We start from the raw sequence: 17,344 nt of genomic DNA on the forward strand, positions 1-17,344 counted from the left end.
GAACTCTCGTGGAACTAGTATATCTCCCTAGTCCATTAGGTCTTGCTTATAAGACCTCAGGAGACATCATAATAAGTAACAATAACAATAATAGAAGTATGTGTGTATTTTCTCTATCGGGTTTCCCAAAATGTCATTTTAGCTCTACATTCCCACTCCCCACTTCTATATTCATGATGCAACAACCAAATTACAACTAGTGTAATAAAAATCCTCCAGGAGGACTTAGAAAACTTGGGTTCTAGCACAACTTCAGGCAATCGACCTCTTGGAACCTGTTCTATTACTTGTAAAAGGAGGCAACATCAGCACTGCTCAACTCACAGGGTAGTCATAAAGTTTCCATGAAAAAAGTGCATGTGAAAGTCCTTGGAAAGCTAGAGCCTTGCTATTCTGTGTCATTCATGGACCAGTTGAACTGGCTTCACCTGTGAGCCTGCTAGAAAAGCAGAATCCCGAGCGCCACTCCAGAAATGCTGAATCCGAATCTGCGACTGAACTAGGTGGGTCCCCAGGTTATTCATACACACACACACACACTTTGAGGACTGAGCTGGAGCGTGATTTCTGAGAGCTGGCATGTGAGCTAAAGGACCCAGTGGACAGAATGAATATGAGGTCCTATTTTTACCAGTCTTTGGTTTTTCCTGATGCTGTTAATGCTGTGTGTACTTCTCACCCTTAGAACATATGTCAGAAAGCCCACTGTACAACCGTATTTCACCAGTTCCATAACTAGAGGACAGAAATTCTGTCTCCATGCAAATCCCTGAGTTACAGGTTAGGATTACACAGTCACACGTTTGTATTATGTTATTTTCAATTAAATATTCCTTACAGAAAAGTTCAAGATATCTTTTAGAGTATTTGAAGGATTTATTTATTGTTTGCATAAGTGAGAAAAATTACTTAAAAATCCTGCTCCCTTAAATTTTAGTCTATTTGCATTGTTGGAGGAATAGTGTTTTTTTCCCTTCTTTCTTCTGAATCTTAAGCGTTTGTATTAAGTGTTTGTGTTAATTTGTATTGCGAAATACAAATTCGTTGTTTCAAAAGTTGTTTTTATTTTTATTTTTGGGTGAGGAAGATTCCCCCTAAACTAACATCTGCCACCAATCTGCCTCTTTTTTTTTGTTTTTTTGGCTTGAGGAAGACCAGTCCTGAGCTAACATCTGTACCAGTTTTTCTCTATTTCGTATGTGGGCCGCTGCCTCAGCGTGGCTGATGAATGGTGCAGGTCTGTGCGCAGGATCTGAACCTGTGAACCCGGGCCACTGAAGCAGAGCGTGCCTAACTTAACCACTAGGCCATGGGGCCGGCCCCTCAAAAGTTGTTTTTAAATAGACTTTCTGGCTTTAGAAATTTCTGGAATATTCACCCCTAGAAATATTTAAAATTACTATTAGCTTCTGAATTTAGTCCACAGATGTCTAACCTAGAAAGTGATAGTCATAAGAATTTTGTTTATTGATATGGAGAACACCAGAGTATGGACTGAGAGCTTCCTCTCTCTTCCCTGAGCCCTGGGGAAGCCTAGGCAAAGTCCTGAGGCGGGCATGTTGTCGCTCTCCCATTTCTGCCCTCCTTCTGCCCAAAGACCACACACCCACAGCCCACCACCTCCCGAGAATACCTGGCTCCACATTACAGCTCTCCTCCCCACGGAGGAGCTGCCCGTCCTTCAGGGCTCTTCTTCTAGCGTGGGGATGGCAGGAGGGCAATCTCGTCCAACCAAACTCACACCCTGAAAAACTGCAAGCTCAGAGTCCGTCCAGTTGACTCTGTAACCCTGTTCTAGCACAATGTCCCACGAGAGCTGTTGCTCAACAAATATCTACTGAACATATTAACCCGCTAAAATGTTTTTTAAAGGCAGCATTTATTATTAGATAAGTCACCCTCCAGCTGGGGGAATGTTAGGAGCAATGGCCTCAAGTGAACTTTCAGGCAGAGAAGGGGCTGGAGGCAGGAAGGGCACCACTGGACAGGACAGCTCTGCCTGGAGATCGGGCCCTGAGGTCAGCTCCTCTAAGGCAGTTGCTGCTTTTTCATAAGTCCTTGACTTCCCTCCACATTCTTTAAAAGCTCCAAGTTTCTTCACAACTCCCTAGGTGGGAGCAGTGGGAGATTCATTCATTCACTCATCCAACTGTTATATAGTATTTATTGAGTTTATAACATATGTCAAGTATTGTTCTAGGTTTTGAAGAAACAAAGACCTTGCCCTCTCTGAGCTTATATTTCAATGGAGGAGACAAATCTTTAATGTCAGGTTGTGATAACTGCTATGAGGAAATAAGGGAGATAATGAAAGACACGCTACTTTAGACGGGGTATCAGAGAAGCCCTCTCCGATAAGGAGACATTTTAGCAGAGAGCTAAGTGAAGCAAGGGAATGAGCCACGTGTGCACTGCATTCTAGGCAAAGGGAACAGCAAGTGCAAAGGCCCTGAGACAGACAGGAGTGGGAATACAGCAAAGGGGCTGGCTGATCAGTAGAAGAGGTGATATAGCTACCATTTTCAAGCAGCGCTTTTTTTTTTTCCTTTGAGGAAGATTGGCCCTGAGCTAACATCTGTTGCCAGTTTTCTCTTCTTTTTTCTCCTCAAAGCCCCAGTACATAGTTGTATACCCTAGTTGTAGGTCCTTCTAGTTCTTCTATGTGGGACGCAGCCTCAGCATGGCTTGATGAGCAGTGAGTAGGTCCGAGCCCAGGATCCGAACCGGCGAAACCCGGGCAACCGAAGTGGAATGCACCGACTTAACCGCTACACCACTGGGCCGGCCCCAGTGGCGCTCATTTTTAAGAAGAGAGAATAGAACTTATGACTTCAACCTAAGCCACGCCTTCCACATAACAGGACACTGAGTCCTTAACTCTGAGTTCTCCTCATTGTGTTTAGCGCACAATGGTTTAATCTAGGAACCATCTAGAGATCTTATGGATGAAAGTGGCTTGGGAGGATGGCATGGAGAGGAGACCAGCACTGAGTAATCCAATGAAACCACTTCCAGAAGGCACATTCCCCTGAGAGACCTAAAATGAGTAACACTCACATTTAACCCTTGTAAAGACTTCCTACACTGAGAAATAGATCAGAATTTTGCTGTATGATTTTCAATTTCTCAGAAAAACGTCTTGTCTCTTTGATCTCCCTAACGGGAATAATAAAACTCAGAATCAAAGCAGTTTCATGGGAGGAAGCTAGAAACTTCCATTCTTAGTATGGCTATGATGTATGCTAATCACCTTATACTCCAAAAGCTTCTGTTGGCGCTGGCCTCGGAGTCAGCGCTCTGAGAGCTGTTGCAAACGTGCCTCATGAGCAGCAGGTGCTCCCGGCGATGTGGTGGCAGCATCGAGGAAGCGAAGGCGCCCCAGCTCCCTCACCCGCTCAGAGAGACCACCATCTCCCCTAACCCGCCTTGCAAGGAATGTCGCCGTGCAGATCTGGAGAGAAGCTATTGCTCAAGTGCTTTGAAAAGCACACGTGCACACACACACACACAAACTGCTCAAAGGTAATGTCTTGAGGTACTAAATCCTAGTATTGTGTATCCCAGTTACAGGCATCCCGACTTTTTGAGATGTCCATAATTTATACCAAGGAGATAATTGGGTAAGTGCAGATATTATACAGAAGGATGTTCATTGAAACTGAGTTTATAAGAGTGAAAACCCATAAAGAACCTGAATAATGGAAATTGGAGACCACTTAACTCCCAGCAATAGGGAGTTGGTTACATCCGCACAGAGCAGCTGTTACAAAGGATGCTGCTAGCACGGATGACGTGTGCCGCTTACTGCTGAGAACCAAGTCTAAACCGACGATGATCAGCGTATTAACAGAGTGAATTTTGCTCTCTTTATTTTTCCATGCCACTTGAAATTTTTACAAATCATATCCTTTTTATGAGAAAAAAAGTTATCTGCATTTTGGAAAAACAGGTATTGAGAGATGGAAGAGAGGAAATTATTACTAACCACCTTCTTTTCTGTTCCTCATTTACCAGAGATTACAAACTGAGAATCCACAAGAGCCAACAAATCTTCACCGTACTCAGTGGAAACTCCCACAGGGCAGAAGCCTGAGGACAGAGCGGCCCCTCCTGCCTGTAGAATCGAACCCCTGCTCCTTAGCACGAAATCTGGGGCGTTCCATGATCTGTCTCATTTTAATCTCCCTGAAGTCTGACCTTGCTCACCCTGGCCTGCTTTAGCTCTTGGTGCTACCTCAGCCTGGCCTGCCCTCCTAACCCCTCCTTACAAAACGGGGCCCATGCGTGAGGGCCCCATGTAAAAGGCCACTCCTCTTCCTTTAGCGGGAGCTCTGCACTTTGCGAGTGTCCTATTTCGCCATGCAGTCTAGTTTGTTATGACCACGCCTACTTCCACAAACGATGACATGGAGATGCCATCTGGGCTGGGTCCTGGAAAAGAAAAATCTAGGCAGGTGGAATGACAGCAGCAAAATAAGGAGGAAAGTGCACAGCTGCATTTAGATGCAGTGAGAGCTTCTAGTATAGGTTAAGGAGTAGCTGGAAAAGCAGTAAACAATCGTTGGAAATTTTTCAGTACTTTATTTTCTCTCTTAAGACAAACTTGTTGGTCAGCTCCAATTTATACGAACATCGCCGTTCTCAAATCTCACTTTCCCAATGAGGTCTACTCTGATCTCCCTATTTAAAAACCGAGACCTGCTCCTCCATCCCACCCCGGTGTCCTGAGCACATTCGCTCTGCCCTTTGCCGTTTATTCTACAGCACCGTAACTCACTTATTGTGTCTGTTTACCTCTGCTAGAATGTAAACTCGACGCTTTGTGTGTTCTGTTTCCCAAGAGGTCAGAAGAGCACCTGGGACAGAGTAAGCCTCCTTCCACACGTTGCAGGAATGAATAATTTACTTAAACACCATGTCCGACTGTCTCCTGCTTCTCAAGTTCCCTTACCAAATAGCTTTTTGAGAAAACTATTTTGCTGTAGACTCTCATACTGAAAAAGGTGAGGAGAAATAGGAAGCAAGAACACCCAACAACTTCCAGTTGTTGAGAACCGTAGTCTTCATTCACGCAGCAGAGTCTAAGGATATAAGAAATTCCACCCACTCATAATCTGACGCCTACCGAGGCCACGGTGTAACTGTATGCTAGAACATTTCATTTGTGCGAAGGCAGGTGTCCATCGACAAGAGGAAGGTGAGTGTGAAGAGAGAACTGGAAGAGACAAGAGTCACTGTGCAGTGCTCAGCCCTGCTCCGCGGTCATAAAAACATACTGATACACCAAGACCTGCACTCCTGGCCAGTATCCACTGCACTTCAAGGATTTTTTACCCCATCCCTGTGCCACTTCCCTCATATCACCTCTTTCTGATTCTTGCTCTGAATTTCAAACCTCTCAGGTGGTCATCAACTTTACTACCAACTTTACTACCAGAAAGATCTGAGGAGCAGGAGACTAGGCATGGAAAGGGGCTTTTACAGTACAAAGGGGCTTTGTACAGGTCCTTTACTCCACTCAGACCAAATTTACCATTTTTTTGGTCAAAATTTAGGACTTACATATTATATATAATACTGACTACAAGATGGAATTCTAGGTCAGCTGCTGTTGGCAATTTTTCAAAGGAAATGGCAGCTACTGGATTAACCCTACTTCTTAATCTCAATTTAAACAGATAAATCTAAAAAATAAGATCTAGAGGAAAGGGGAAACTACAATTTCCTACAATAACTTCCTGGAAAAATGTTATTTAAAAAAAGCAAACAGGAATTGTTTATGCTGGTAGATGTGAAAAACAACGCTCCAACACCTGCCTTAGACTTCCTAAAATCATCAAGAAATTCAACCGCTCAGAAATTTCGTCGTGCCACTCAGCAGCTACACCACAGAGAAGTCGGCTGGATCAGGCCGAACAAGAACAGGTGGAAGCCTAGCCCAAGAGACCCGTGACCCACACATTCGCCTTCACCTAACCTCGTACTTAGAAGGATAATTTCTCATTTCTGAAAGTGGAAACTATCTTACAATGATGTGAATATTTTAGTATTTTCAATGATTCCACAAATGGGCCTTTTAACATTGCATTATAACTCATTCTGTGATGTGGTTTTCTAAGGTCAAAATGGGCCTGGGGAGGCCACTGAGAGCCACACAAGAGCTAAAGAAAATCCTAATTCCTAAGGGAAAACTTCTGAGGTTTACTGACTAAAAATGTAACTTGGTTGGGAGCAAGAGTGAGATACTGGAGAGAAAAAAACCAAATTCCCTGCTTATAACTGTGTCATCAAAGATCCATAGTAGGAAACTTGTGCTTTCTCTTCAAAACACAAAACTGCAAATCTACCACAATTCTTGGTCATGTCATATTTTAGGTGAAATGATTTCAATCACTATGTATCGATTCATAATCTTTTCTCTGCTACAAAATTGAGACTGCTAAAAAAATATTTAATCCAAAATTTTAGTGGCAAAGTAATGCCTTCCAGTATTCAGAAATTTAAAAGCCCCTACTGATAGTTTTCCACCTGCAGGAAAGAATATGCAACATACAGCAAATGAAGTCCAAAATATCCCTCAAGCCAATTTCATTTTATTTAGTAATTTCATTTTTGCTTTCAAGTCCCAGTGAATACAGAAAGCAGGTGTCTGCCTCACTAATCACAGCCCTGAGTTTAATAATTCAAAGTTGGGTCTCCTAAGAAAAAGTCTCTAAGGAAAACACAATGTAGAATATGGCAAGCTTTCCCTCAAGAGCAATCCAGTAGGAATTTTGTAATATCCCCCCGAGATAAAGGGAGGTGCTTTGGAGTATTGTAAACCGTGACTAGAGATCATCAACTTTCTCTAAACTCACCTAAAGCATCCATTTAGCAAGGATACCAACCTTCATTTTAAAGATGCCAAAGGAAGAAATCTCAGTCTCTTTCCTGGAAATTCACCCCTTGACACATTTTATACTTAGCACAGTGGCTAGCACATAAGTGGACGAGATATAAAAATTGGTATTACTTAGCTTACATTTTTCTGAAAAAATGCCCTTTCATTGGGGATATGAAGGTGATCGATGTACAGCCCAAATACATTATGAATTCATCCTTAGCTTCTCCTCCTCCAGGATCCTTCTGTCTAGTTCTTTAAAGCTAATTAAAAGAAGTACAGTCACGTGTCGCTTAACGACAGGGACACATTCTGAGAAATGCATCATTAGGCGATTTTGTCGTTCTGTGAACATCCTAGAGTGTATTTACACAAACCTAGATGGTATAGCCTACTACACACCTAGTTTCTATGGCACTAATGTTATGGGACCACCACCGCATATGCGGTCCATCGTTGACCAAAACGTCAATATAAAGCACGTGACTGTAGTCTAGTCGCACAAGACTATGGCACATAAAGTCAACCTTAAACTTGATGTTAAAGATAACCAGAAACAGAAATAAAACAAGTTATAGCCATTGCATTATTTCTGGTCACTTAATAGCAGAGAATTTTTCACAGGTTGGTGACTATTTTTCAGGTTGAAAAATTACCTGCAAGGTAGTATAAATGATTTCCTCCAAGTTTGTGTTGCAGCGGATCTTTGAATTATCTGAGGTTTCAGTTCATTTTCACACAAAACTATAGAAACTCTGTTCGAGAGATTTCCAGACAACTGCTGGCTGAAATAGGATGATACTAGCTGTCCTTTGAACTGCTACCATAGTAAGGTTTTGTAAGACGACTCCCATCAGACAGCAATGCTGACGTGATTATCTAAACTTTCCCAACTGTTCTCTGGTACCCTAATCAGTGTCCCGTGCATTATGGGTTTTGGGATAACAACTGGGACCTTAATATGCTAATACTGCACCGTTCCAAGAAACAGCAGCTCCCAGCCTTTTGATTTCACAGACCAATAAAATATTTTTGAAACATCTTTAGCGAACTTAGGATGGCAAGCTTTTTGTTTTAGCAAAAAAGGGCACACAGTAGAGAGAAGGACATACAAGTTTGAAGGACATTTTGTTAAACTGAAAAAACTTTCTGAAGTCCCTACTCTGTCCTCGTTTTTCTGTTTTCCATTTTGACTCAGATCGGCACCCATCCTCTGCTGGTCATTCAGGAACTGTGGGGTAGACTTCTAGTATCACGATTCTTTGACCTTGGGTTCAGGTCCACGGGGCACAGCTTACACACACTGACCCACACCACTGCTGATTCCAGATGAGGGTCTTTCTTTTCTCTTCCAACTACACATCCCACCCAAACTCAATTCCTACTAACTAACACTCTTAACCTGGATAGAAAAAAATTGCAAACCGCTAATTTAAACCATCACATTTACAGATCTTTTTGTTCATTTCCTTTCCTTTAACTCAAAGGTATTTTATGTAACAAAAATGTAATTACTAAAAGCTCCTTCAGAGTACAAAGCTACTTTGGACAAAGTTTGCTACATGCACAGAAAAGCTTGATCAGCATTTCCAGCCAATCCAATCCCAAACGCCTGGTAATTACAGCCAAAGGTTCGGAAACTCTTAATGGAGACATGGACCCTGTTTACAATATTTCTGTATGTGGAAAACAAACGCATATAGGCAGCTTCTAAGAATATTTGTACTTTACATGAAAAGTAAAAATAGGATCATATGCTGTAAAATTTTACTCAAAAAATTTCAAGCTATTAGGTTTTAAATAATGAGACCACTTAAGTTTAATATTTATTAGAGTCAGAAAATTATTATATACAGTATATATTCTTTTACACAAAACATATTTGCACGTTTCTGAAAACTACATGTAAAGAATTTTTTAGAGTAATATCACATTTTGAATATGTCAAGGTAATTTGGTAATGTTGTTTAAGGATTATGTTGGTGTTTTTTTTTTTCTCCCCGTAAGAGACACCTGGATAGTCAATGTGGTTTCATGTAGATTAACCTAAAATTTGGCCCTTTTTTCGACAAATCTTGCTTTGAAAATCTTACTGACATGATCACTTTTTCTGCACATGATTTTTTTTATTGAAGTATTATTGATATACAACACTATGTTAGTTTCAGGTGTACAATATAGTGATTCAATATTTATAAACATTATGAAATGATCATCACAATAAGTCTAGTTACCATCTGTCCCTCTATCAAGTTGCTACAATATTATTGACTGTATTCTCTATGCTGTATATTACATCTCCATGGCTTATTTATTTTATAACTGGAAGTTTGTACCTCTTAATCCCCTTCACCTATTTCATCCCACCCCCCCAACCTCCTCTTTGCACGTGATTTTTTTTACCAGCATCCGGAGGGAACACACAGATCTCTTCAACTACCTTATTAACTCATGACTCCAGGAACCAGCAAGCTTACACAGAAGTCAGTTCTGGTTCTTCCCATGCCTGAGGCATGATGAGGTTCTTTCCTGGCCTCAAGAGAATGGAGTGGTGGAGAGGAACAGTGGACAAGCACACCCAGTACAGTGCCCAGCCCAGAGGAGATGTCCAATGGGGACTGCTGTCAACACTACAGCTATAAAGCTGTATTTTAAATACAATGCTGTGAATTTTTATAGGCAAACCTTAGACAGCTAAGATCCCTAAGTATAGATCTATTCCATTTCCTCCCAAGAACATGCAGGAAGGGAGATGGAAATGAAAGGACACAAGTGGACTCTTTCAGATTAAGGCAACTGAAAACCTCCCACTGCAGGCAGAACCAAACATGAAAACGGGAGGGAAGAAGCCTGAACAGTGTGGCTATAATTCTATCCTGACCTAAGACAAAGGGGCTAAAATTGGGCAACATTTAGAAGAGCTGGAAAGGACATACAATAAAATTACCTGGGAAGGGTGAGTGGGATAGATTTAACAGGATTCTCATCAACTTTGGAATCCTATACGCTTGATGTTTTCCCCAAATTTAAGTCAACAATGCAGAAAAAAGAGGACAGAGAACAAGTATTGGAGCACAGAGGCACTCAGGCTCCTCTCTCAGGGGACACGAAATTGTGAGGCACATGTTGTAAAGCCCAAAACACTATATTCCAAAAGGAAATACAAAATCACCTTCAAATCCAGAATACAAGAGGTCTAACTTTCAGTCAAGTTGAAGGACCCAGGCTCTCCTTCACCAGTGTGAGTAATCAGGAGTACACTGTCCTGGTTTAGAGACTAGAGTGGTGTTCTTCTTACATTAAAGGTGCATTTTATGAGGTCATTTTATCTGTCTTTGGGTCCAATTCATAACAGACAGTCACATCACGGTTCATAGACAAAGCGATGCAATCTAACACTTGCACAGTGTGCTGGGCTGTCAATCCCATGGCGTTCTTCCATCTCTCCACTCAGCCCAAGATTAGCTTCCTCAGATTTCTTCATTTTTCAGGGATGACCTTCTCAGTGAAGCTGTATTTTGCAGAAAAGTCCCAATGAATGATTACAAGCAGGTGAACTGAGATTCCAAAATGGAGACTAGAGCTACTCAAATGCAATATTTTGTCAAAACACATTTCCGATAAGATAAATCAAATGCATCCATTCTGTGTCAAAATATAAACTAAAGACAGTTTTCTCTAAACTTATAAATGGATTAACAAAATTCAGAAGTAGTCATATGTTCAGAAAACTTGAAATCAATAAAGAACTATCTGGGAATCTCAACAATTTTCCTGAAAATGTGCTACAAATGTCAGTCACAAAATAACAGAATCCCAAATTTCCGTCACGATGTTAATTTGAAGTACACATTTTACACCATGAATTTGATATCTTAAGACATGAGAAAAAGTCACATTTAGGTAGAAAACCTTGATAATAAAAAAAAAATGTAGAAGAAATATGCTCGTTTTTAAAAACAAAACTTTAATATCCAACTTACTATGAAATAAACGCCCCTAAACCAGCAGGGGCAGGTACTACCGAGGAGGGCTGCGCCACTCCTTAACGTCTCAGGCTCTATTTTCACCACTTGTGCACTGAGGGCAGCCCTCTGCAGAGGATTTCTGCTCCATTACATTACAAAGTTCTGGACCTGTAGCTTCAGTTCAACGTGTAAAGCAGTACGCATCCTGCAAGATTTGACACTCCTTTCAAAGGCGATAGAGAACCTGACAGAGAGTGACAACAAAGTCAGAGCAAGGTCAGAAGTAAAATGAAGATGATCTTTTAGATTAGGGCTTCCTGACCTGACAATCAAGGGCAGTCCCTCTACCCTCAGAAACTGTAGTCTTATTGGGGAAAAGTTCCATAGCTTTTCCTTTAGACTTCCAAAAGGGGGTCTAAAACTTCCAAGACATCAAGAACCATTATTCTAGGCCTTCTCTGTGTGTCCCTATGTACTTACTGTACCCAAATTTACAAAGATCTGTTCATCCCTGGGTAAACTGAGTCAGATTTCTGAATTCTCACAGTGATGTGCCAGACTGTGAAGCACAATGACTCAAGATGGTACAGATTTTCCCAAGAGACACACACTAAAATGCTTGTTATAGTACAACTGAGGCCAATGTTAAACAAATTTAAGGTTTTACTTAGAAGCTTCCAGAAAGCAACCATCAAATACTGATTATATTCATGCCATCAGTTCTCTACTGTGCTCAGTATTCTACGTTATTTTCTAAAGTTATATAACAGGGACAAAAAAATCCATTGTTGTATTTTCCCTAGCATCTAAGATAGGTATTTTGAATTACGTTCATCTTTGAGCCACATATCTATTTATAACATACCAGAATAAAATCAAACTCATTGTTAGGAAACGCATTAATATATCCCAAGATCATCTGCCACTATCCTTAAAATACTACAGCAGGCTAGTGTGAACTGCCTAAATTAACATCAGAATGCCTACTGTCCAAAGGATTTCACACGCTACCTCACAACCTCCAGGAAATTAACTCTCTTCCCTTAGTGCACATTAGGGTAGTTACATAAGAGATTACCCCCCACCCCTACCACTATTTTTTATTCTTAGGGTCTTAAATTTTTCCCTCTCTTGGGTCTCTCTCATTTGTACTCAAAGTGTTCAGAATCTAAGAAGGTCTTTAAAATATTCATTCCAGTAGGGACCAAGTTTTTCCCTGCCTAATTCCTCCTGGGTATATCAAATGCTAAGGTCCAGTCAATACTGTGGCTAGAATTGGCTAAGAGGAAACAGCTCTATTGACAAAAGTGTCACAGAAAGAGAGTTTTTAAAAAGCCAGTTGTAATAGGAAAGCAGCTAAACAGGCAACACACATTTAGATTAAAATGTAACTTGATTTTTAAAAATCTATCTAATGTTTTCATTGTGTCACCTATTAAATATATATCAGCCAATTCCTCTTAAACAAGGCACAGCAAGAAGACAGCGGAGGGGGGTACAGTTACAGTGTAGCCTATTTAGCTTTTAAAAGCTTTCTAATAGAAATGTTATGAAAACTTCCATTATACAACAATTTCCTTATTACTGGATAATCTACCAATAATAAAACTTGGAAGAAACGAATACATTAACATTCAAAGCTACATTCAATCTCTATAGTTCTTTGAATTCTCCTCATCCTTTCCCTTTGATGTTTTTTCAAGTTGCTCTGAATATGGTCTTAAAAATCAATCTTGGGGCAGGCCTCGTGGCCAAATGGTTAAAGTTCCGCATGCTCTGCTTTGGCGGCCTGGGGTTCACAGGTTTGGATCCCAGGCGGGGACCTACTCCACTCATCAGCCATGCTGTGGAGGCATCCCACATACAAAGTAGAAGAAGACTGGCATGGGTATTAGCTCAGGGCTGATCTTCCTTAAGCCAAAAAAAAAAAAAAAAAAAAAAAAGAGGAAGACTGGCAATGAATGTTAGCTCAGGGTAAATCTTCCTCACCAAAAAAAAAAAAAAAAAAAAAAAAGAAAATCAATCTTTCCCCAGTTTTGGTCAAAAGAGTAGGGAGGCAGTCATACCTGACCATCAAAATCACTTTCTGCCCCAGAATGTTCCTCAAGTCTCTTAATCTCAGCAGGAACAGGCCAGAGAAAAAGACAACCACTGATAATGGCACTCCAGTCACCCAAAGACTGTCTGACTCTCCTATCAAACACAGGTTCTCCATCTATTCCTATGGTCAAGAATGTCCTAGTTCACATTCTAGGTCTACATGAAAGTAGCCCATAGTTTTAAAATAGTGTGTTCAGGTACATGGAATATAGCCAACTTTCAATTTTTTAAGGGGAAATAATCTTTCTTGGAGATTAAAGTTTCGTTCCTTCTCCTTCTGACTCTCACTATCTACCTCTCGGCCATTTTACTTTCCACTAATTCATTCACCCAACAATAGGGAAAGGGGGAGGATGTGAAACTAAACAGCTCTTTTTCCTCCTCATTAGCACTCTGTCCTATACAAGAATATCTAATTTGAAAATAGGCAACATTTTGCCACAAGTGTATTTGGATATAAATTGGGTCAAATATGCATATTCTACTATAGACCATACTGAGGCCATTTCCAGGTTGAAATTTTATAGTCACTACCTTTAGGATTGTCAGTTGATGATTTCTTTCTCTTCTCTCTTCCTGATCAATAATTACCTCTAATTTAAGTAAGCAACACTGCAAGGTAGAGAGTAAGGAAAAAAAGCTGACCAAATCGGCATGGGAGGATTACATATGAAGTCCACAAAAACCCCCAAATTTTTAAAAGATAACTGTGTCTGGAATATGACACTAATACAGATAGCTGAGAATTTAAGACATGCATGCCAACTTAGAAATACAAGTTATAATACCTACTCTTTTATATACTTTTTATTAAATCTATTGATTCACCTACTAAGTCATTATGGATACAAAAACAACAATTTCCAAGGGTCCTAAATATTTCCAATATATTCAACTTAGGGATCCAAGATTCTGAACATGCCATCACCAAAAAAAATTGCAAACCTAAAAAACAAAAAGGAAAAAAAATTAAACAATGTCAAACTGAAAAGACTTTTTTAGAAAAGGTCAATATTTACTTTTATAAATTTCAAAATGACATTTTAAAGTTAATATTTATTTTTTCATCTTACAGTTATAAACTCTTAAGTCTAATATTAAAGTTTTGCTTAAAAATAAAGTTACTTAAAATAAATATTAAACTATACTCATACTATCACCTATTTAATATTTACTGGGTCAAAATATCTTCCCATTTACAATTTCAGACTTTAAATTAAAGTGGCATTGGTTCTGTATTTTCTTTTAAAAGCTGCCATTATGGTGACAGATATTCAGATGCATAAATGAAATTACTGATTTCCTTCTTGTATAACTCATACCTTTAGAAACTTTAGCCAACTAACAGGGGTTCAAGTCTTTGTGCTTCTATCACATTAACTTCTAGCACATGAAATAAGAAAGATGATCTTCAAAGTTCTTCTAACCTCAAAAAGGGTCAATCTAGATAGGCTTTATTTGAAAATGAAAAAACAATTTTGTTTGGGTAAATATGAGATATGAGAATTTCTAAAAATAAAAATAATCAGTAATTGTTTCTCATTAAAACATTAATACACAAAAGTGAACCAACTGAACAATTCTATTATAGGCTGAAAAACCATGCTGTTTAGAACAGCCTATTTAATTAATTTTTCCATAGAAAATCGAGAGCTCAAAGTTCACATTTCCAGAAGAAGAATAAATAAACACATCAGGAGATATGGAAAACAAAGAAACAACCTATCATACATTGTTTTTGAACAGGCTAGGCTGGCTTATGTAAGTGTAAACTGAGATCACAGATTTAAAATCATTGCACTTCCAGGCGACCTAAACAGTGCCTGGATTTACCCAGCATGTGAATACGTCTATCATCACAGAAAGTCACATACGCGAATAACAAGAATATATTTTATAAATTTTAAGTTACTCTCAACATCTGAGAAAAAACTGTTTGTAAAATACGATTTGTATCTGTAAAACTGTTTATAAGAAAATACCACTTGTAGAGAAATGAGGTAATGTATAGAACTATAGCAACAACAGAATCCCTAGAAGAAAACATGAAAATAAGGATGAATTTAAAATAAAATATTAATGTTGAAGCTTCCTTAAAATTTACCCTCTGTACTACCCTCTGGAATGGGATGACAATTTCATTTTCTTGGCATCTCATCAATTAAATAAATGCATAATTTAGGCTAAATATAAGTAAATTTGTGATACTATTTTTGCTATTAATGCTGTCACAAGTAGTACAGGAAATGAAATAATATAAAGAACCACTTATTCTGAAAAAATGGCTTAGTATAAAATCTGAACTTGAGAAAAGAACCTATTGGAATTCTATTGCTGGGGGAATTAAGCCTCGTAATTGCCTTATAAGCACATAAAAACACATCATCAACATATTTAATGGGACATGGCCCATTGGAATAAAACTAATAAACAGAAGCCTCCCCGACAAAAAAGCTTTTACTATAATAAAAACAGTACTATATTACCTTCCCCTATAGAATATATTTTGAACTAAGATACATGTAATAATTAAAGCAGAATTAACTGACACAGCTAACAACAGGCACTTCACATTTTAAAAAATAAAAAACATACACACAAAACATCAAAATTCTTTATGACAGAAAAAGAAAGTTGTGGCGAGAATTCTTACTCTCTAGTCTGAAACACTTACTAAGTCCAGAGTTCCTTTTAAGAGCAAACCCTATTAGTTTTCAAAGGAAGAAAATTATTTCAATCCGCACATTCCTAATGGCTCAGCTGTTTTCATACAATAAATATTCTGCTGCTACTTAAGTAGCTCACTTTAAAACAGTGTGTTTCAACAAGTCTAAAAGGTTCAAATAATATGTGGATTTATACAATCAATCCTTTTGTTAAACATTTGAGCCAGTTTAGTTAGGATATGACAGCATGTTGTTTAATATCTTTCGTTTACAACTTAAAAATTTTTTTTAATCTTAAAAAAGAAGGAATTTGGGGTAGGAGAACAGACATGGAAAAACATGAGGGCCTCTCTTTTACTTAGGTTTTGCCATTACCATTCTCTTTGAAGTGGTTTCAGGACGAGGCGATCGCACACCTTCTAGTCAGAAATCGGCCTCAAAACAACCTCACTTCAGTCTTAGGCCTCATGTCTTTCGCTTAGAGCTAAAAATAAAAATACATGTGAATGAACAAATGATCATGGAATGAAATCTCTAACATGACACTAAAATATAAAATATTAGAAGCCATTTTTATCACAGAAAAATGAAAATGTACACATTTCTATCTACAGCATCACAATCCTACCTAGAATGGAAGGGTGCTCTTCTTAGCCCCTCAGCTGCTGGGTATAATAATAATGACAATTTAATTCCAAAGGTGTTCTACAAAGTAGAGTATGTTAGTCATCTCCTGAGATTATGAAACGTTCATTGTTTTTTTACAGAGTTAAATACGACCATATTATTAATGAAGCCAATGACGTCAGATAGCAACTTAGCTCTTCTTTATGTATATAAACCACGACAAGAAAGGAAAGTGTAATGTTGAACCAGAGCAATGGTATGGTCCCAAGAAATATATTTTCATATATTTAGAACTCCTAGTTCCAACAGCAACGCATGTAAGCACATGAAAATTGACCTGCTTATGCAATCAAAGTAAGGCATTCAACAAATATTACATGTTTCTAAGCACTGGAAGTCAAATGCTGATGTGAAAGATAGGTTCCGAACCTCAGTGAGTGCAGTCCTAGCCTTCTGGTTGCTAATTTTTTGTCTCAAGTCTGGGCTACGAAGCTAAGGAGACAGAAAATAAGGATTGCTGTTTCCATGAGAGGGAGGAAGGCACTATATATTATATGACAACAGAATGAGACTGTAGATTTGAAACAAAATCCACTGAGAAGCCTAAATCTTACACTGCACGTGACCTCCAGTCATCATTTGGTCTCTTTAATATGAAGCTTAGGGTTTCAAAACCCTACACTGATCCTGAAAACTAATTCTCCTTCATTTGGAAAGTGCTGGTAGTTTCAATCCCAAATATAAATGTCTCCGTCTATTTTGTAAGGTTAAGTCGGCCAAGTGCCTTCAAAAAAAGTGACTTAATATAAGAGTACTTCATTCAATTGAAGCCATACTTTAAATTTCAGAAATTATGCTGACAAAGTTACACTTAATTAATTGGCCCTAACTATAGCATAATGAAGACAAATATCTTATGAATTTTTTAAACCGTTTATATACATCCATTAAATTAAATAGAATTAATAAATTATCAGTAGAGTCTTTAACTAAAATTATTGTTTAATGTTTTACATTTCTCTGCTGGATCTATATATACCAACAAAATTCTTTAATTTTGTGGGAATATGGTACATTACCAAAAAACATCAAATATATGCACT

At 38.7% G+C, this 17,344-nt stretch overlaps 1 protein-coding gene and 1 long non-coding RNA gene across 2 annotated transcripts in view; both read right to left on the reverse strand.

The window, feature by feature from the left end:
• Positions 1-17,344, reverse strand: part of XKR6 (XK related 6) — a 316,982-nt gene that overhangs the window by 201,744 nt on the left and 97,894 nt on the right. The window lies entirely within an intron of this gene.
• The window catches only part of LOC147915772 (uncharacterized), a 32,322-nt gene continuing 23,671 nt past the window's right edge, over positions 8,694-17,344 (reverse strand). The window contains exons 2-3 of the long non-coding RNA XR_015553776.1: positions 15,990-16,098; positions 8,694-13,893 (exon numbers count right to left, since the gene is read on the reverse strand). This is a non-coding gene — a long non-coding RNA (uncharacterized LOC147915772). The remainder of the gene's footprint in view (positions 13,894-15,989; positions 16,099-17,344) is intronic.

Source organism: Ceratotherium simum, chromosome 12, assembly GCF_057802395.1.
Source record: "Ceratotherium simum simum isolate JZ-2026a chromosome 12, ASM5780239v1, whole genome shotgun sequence".
In the NCBI taxonomy this organism is placed as follows: Eukaryota; Metazoa; Chordata; class Mammalia; order Perissodactyla; family Rhinocerotidae; genus Ceratotherium; species Ceratotherium simum.